The following is a 5,249-nucleotide window of genomic DNA, read 5'->3' on the forward strand; positions in this document are numbered from 1 at the left end:
CCGGGAGGAGAGGAGTTTGATTTAACTGCTCTAACTTTTACTGCAGCCCTAGTGAAAAGATCTCAATGATTGTAATTCAAGTAAAATTTCACCCCCTTGCTCACTCCCAAAAACCTCTTTTGTACTTGAATCTAAGGGAATCCGGGACTAAGACAAATGCAAGAGTCCCTCTGAAGACTTTAACTGAGGTTTTAGCCAGAAGGCATTCATTGAGAGGAGATGTTTTCAGCAAGAGTGAGCTCCTGGAATGGATTTACAATTTCAGGAGTTCTTTCTTCCCAAATTCAACTAACCAATTTCCAAACTTTTTAACAATTTAAAACCCAGAATTTGCCAAATTTTTAACCCATTCCCGTAGTTCCACGCTGGTCAAACGGGAGCCACAAGGAAGGGAGTCTGTTTCCCTAGTGGCAGCCTGATATCTCTGGCTGCCTATGTTTCAGATTTTTTTTTATATTTTTAACAAAACATAGACATTTCACAATTTTGACATAGACACACGAACAGAGACAAACTCAAAACGTAACAAAATTCGGGGCAGCTGGGTGGCGCAGAGAGTAGAGCACTGGCCCTGGAGTCAGGAGGACCTAAGTTCAAATCCGGCCTCAGACACTTGACACATGTACTAGCTGTGTGACCTTGGGCAAGTCACTTAACCCCAATTGCCCTGCCAAAAAGCAAAAAAATAAAAATAAAATGGGGATAATAGTACCTGCCAACAAAAAAATAAAGTTTAAATTTAAAAAAAAAACAAAACGTAACAAATTCACGGTGTGGATCGAATTGAAGGCTAAGCAGGCCCCCTCAGAGGAAAGATTTCCTCCTCAAAGATACGACCCCTAATCTCTCTCACACCTCCAACACAAAACGGAGACCAACAGCATGGGTTAATTGGAGGCTAAACAGGTCCCCTCAGAGGAAAGAAGATAAACCAGGTTTCCTCTTCTAGGAAAATACCCCCAATCTTCCCACACCCCAAACAGACCCGGTAGCATGGGTTAACTGAGGCTAAGCAGGTCCCTTCAGAGGGAAGAAAATAAACCAGGTTCCCTCTTCAAGGAAAACACCCCAATCTTCCCATACCCCAACACAAAACAGATAACCAATAGCATGAGTTAATTGGGGCTAAGCAGGTCCCCTCAGAGGAAAGAAAATAAACCAGGTTCCCTCTTCAAGGAAAACACCCCAATCTTCCCACACCCCAATAGGAAGGGTGGCGTCCCAGCCCCCCTAGCTCTGTACCACAGCCTCGTCAGGGTTTAGCATGGTATCAGAAACCCAAATGGCTAGCCCCAAACCAGAAACCAAACCAGAAAAACCTTACCTCTAGAGGTCTACAAAACCAGAATTCTCCGTAGGCCAAAAAGGGACAGGTCAGCAAAGAGCCCATTCTCTGAGACCATCACTCCACGTCAGAGTCCTAGGAAAAGAAATCCCCAGGAGCCGGCCCTCTGAAGTGAGAGAAGGTGGATCGGGGGCAGAGACTCCCTGTTGAGGTCCCGAATTCTGTGTGCGTCTCCAGGGCGGTAACACGAAATACCGCCTCATCTCGCTGGAGCCTCCAAAATGTTGTACCAGAAGCGAGCGAGACACGCCACAGAGTATAAGTTTTAAGTGGAGAATTTATTAGCCGGCGGCCATTGGGGTACGGCACCACAAATCAATGGCAAATGTGTTGGGGTGATGGCTTGGCTTATATAGGATATGGGGGTACAGAGTGGGGGGGGAAAACAGGAACAAAAGTCCTGGCTGATCAAAAGATTCAGTCAGGTTATTGTACTAGTGGGATAATCTCATTTACATTCCTTGGTAGAGTCATGGAGCCCCAGGGATATCTCCTAGACAGGTCCTATCTACTGACATTCCTTGGTGGAGTCATGGAGTCCCAGGGGGTTTGCTAAATGCCAAAGATATTCTTTCTGGGGGTGCTTGTCAATAGCTAGGGGTTACTCAGGGGTTCCTAATTTTCCTTGTATTACATTAGTCAAGATTAATGTAAGGGAGTATACATTTGAGAACTATGTCTAGGATACATGTAAGACTCAGTATATGGTCAGTTATCAACACCTGGGAATCAAACTATAATTGGGCATAGCTGCTTACTAAGGAAGAAGCAGAGATAATTTGGGAGCATGCTGTCCTTTAGTGAGAGAGGCTGCCTGGGAAAGAATGTTTGAGAACTAGATGTGTTCTGAAATTGGAATTCTGCCACAGGCACAGGCACCCAGGCACAGGCTAATGGGAAATGTGATGTTAGAATGAGGGTCCAAGCACAAGCACCCCATCAATGAGATCACCAAGTGAAGTAGTATAGCTGGAGAAGCAACCTGAAAGAATCCTCTGGGACACCTAGAGTTAAAAGACATCCTCTAGAAAAGGATCCATTGAAGGAGACTGAGAAGCAGACAGATTAGTAAGAGAACCAGGAATGATGTCTTGAAAACCTAGAAGAAAGTATCAAGGAGAAAAGTATCATTAACAATATCAAAGATTGCAAAGAAGTTTAGAATTAGGATTGAGAAAAGGCCATTGAATTTGGCAAATGAGATCCTTGGCAACTTTGGAGAGAGCAACTTTGGTGGAATGTTGAGGTTGGAGGCCAGATTGTAAGAATTAAGAAGAAAGTGAGAGGACAGAAAGTGGAAGCACCTATGAAGACAGATTTGTCAAGGATTTTAGTCGCAAAGGTTAAAAGAGACATAGGATGATCACTAGGAGGGATGGAATAATCAAGTGAAGATTTTTTTTGAGGTTGAAAGAGACTTGAGCATGTTTGTAGGTAGTAGGGAAGGAGCCAGTAGAGTGGGAGAGATTAGAGATGACAGAGGTGGAAATATGTTGAAGGAGATGGGATGGAATAAGATTACTTGTGCAGGTAAAGAGGGGTTAGCATTGGAAAGGAGTGAGATCATGTGAGACAGGGCAAGTCACTTAAACACTGTTTGCCTTGATTTCAATTGTAAAATACAGAATGAAGCACCCACCTGTATGGTTGCTGTGAGGATCAAATGAAGTACTTGTAAAGCACTTAGCCAATGCCTGGCACATGGTAGGCACTATTAAAAATTCTTATTCCCACCCCTCCTCTTCAGGCAGGTAGACCAACCAGAAAGCAATAGCATTAGACCAGTCATGAGGTGATGACCAATTGTACTAGAGTGGTGATAATATCAGAGGAGAGAAAGGGTTTATGAGAGCTATTGTAGAGAGAATTAAAAGGATTAGGGAACAGATTGGATATAGGGGCTAAATGTGAATGAGGAAGAATATGATGTCTAGGTTGGAAATCTAGGTAATGGTAAAATAGTTTCCTTAAGAGTCATGGGGAAGTTAGGGAGAGGGGAAATATTTGGGAGAGAAAAGCAGCACTGGACTCCTGTTTAGAAACCATCTGCATAGAGATGTCAATCCACAGGGAGCTGATGAAATAACCAAGTGCTACAGAGAAAGAAGGTCCATGGCAGAAGCTTCGAGGACATGTATAGATTATCAAGTATGTGGAGGGGGAGAGGCTATTACTCAAATTTTGTTGAATTGCTAGACAAACAAGGGGTGTCTACATGGCCCATTTGCAGTAATTACTCTTAGAAATCCAATATTTGTATGCGGTCTTGGTGAACTACAGATTGGTTGTCATTTTACTAGAAGACACATGTAACTGCCAAGATGTAAGCACTGTTTTTGACAAATTAAAGTTCATATCATTTCTGAATGAAATAAAATAGGAGGAAAATGAAAAAGATATCCAAGTCTATTTTTTTAATATTTTCCCGTGTGGATTTGTGCATATTTGAAAAACATTAAGTTTGCCCAATAACTGCTAGAGTTTGGACTACTGTTATTATTAATTATTGACTGAACCAAAAAGCTTTTTGAAAATCTGAGAACAATACCACTTCTAGGGTTATATCCCAAAAAGATCACACAAGTGGGAAAAGGACTTATATGTACAAAAATATTTATAGTGGCTCTTTTTGTAGTAGCAAAGAATTGGGAAATCAAGCAAAGATTGGAATTCCCATCAATTGGGGAATGACTGAACAAGTTATGGTATATCAATGTAGTGGAATACTACTGTGCTGTAAGAAATGGGGAAGACATGGACTTCATAATAACCTGGAAAACCCTACATGATATAATGCTGAGTGAGCTGAGCAGAAGTAGGAGAACATTGTACACAACCACAGATATATGGATTCTGTGATGACTAGCCTTGGTGGACTTTGCTGTTCTCACCAATACAAGGTTCAAAGACAACTCCAAAGGACTCATGATGGAGAGAGCTATCTACATACAGAAAAAGAACTATGGAATCTGAATACAGATTGAAGCAAACTGTTTGCTCTCCTTTTTTTCTTTTGTTTTTTTTTTCCTCTTTTGCTTTTGGTTTTTTGGGGGGTTTTGTTTCTTCATGATTCATTCCATTGGTCATACTTTTCAAATACAAGAATCAAGAGAAGCATGAAAAGGTAAACAAGAAAGTATTAGGGTAGTTGAAGGGAATATACATATATATAGACAGAGGGCATAGGGTGAGTTGAATATAAAGGGATGGTATCTAAAAAATAAAATAAAATTAAGGGGTGAGAGAGGGATACATTGAGAGAGGGAGAAAGAGAGAGAGAACGGGTTAAATTATCTCACATAAAAGTGGCAAGAAAAAATGTCCAAGGCTGGAGTTTAACTCAGGTCTTTCTACCTACAGGTCCTATACTCTGTTCAAGGTACCACCTCACTGGTATCACATTGTTAAGTTAAGCTGCCATCAGAGCAATATATATGTATGAATTGAAGTGTATGGCCTGAGACAATTAAGGAGTAGAAAAAGGCTTCTAACCCATTGGTGATGGATTATTACACACAAACATAGAATAAATGCCCTACTAATAAGGAGCTTAAGATACAGTAAGGAGCACAAGACAAGATAAACTAACGTATATGAAAGAATACACAATATAAGATGGGTATATAATTCAGGCTTAAATTGTATAGTACAGACTGTAAGTACTAAAGAGGTCACAGGGATACAGCATCTGAAATGTGATTTAAAGAATGGGTAGGATTCCAATCAGTAGAGTTGAAGAGAAAAAATTTTCCAGCAACAGGGAATTTCTGGGGAATGTTGGGGAAAATTGGGAGTATTAGATTAAGCAAGAAGGATATGTTGGGCTGAAATCATAGAGGGCTTTCACTGCCAAGCAATGGAATGAATACAGCTTATTCATAGAACATGAAGAGGTTCTACAGCA

The sequence above is a fragment of the Trichosurus vulpecula genome, chromosome 8, assembly GCF_011100635.1.
Source record: "Trichosurus vulpecula isolate mTriVul1 chromosome 8, mTriVul1.pri, whole genome shotgun sequence".
Lineage (NCBI taxonomy): Eukaryota > Metazoa > Chordata > Mammalia > Diprotodontia > Phalangeridae > Trichosurus > Trichosurus vulpecula.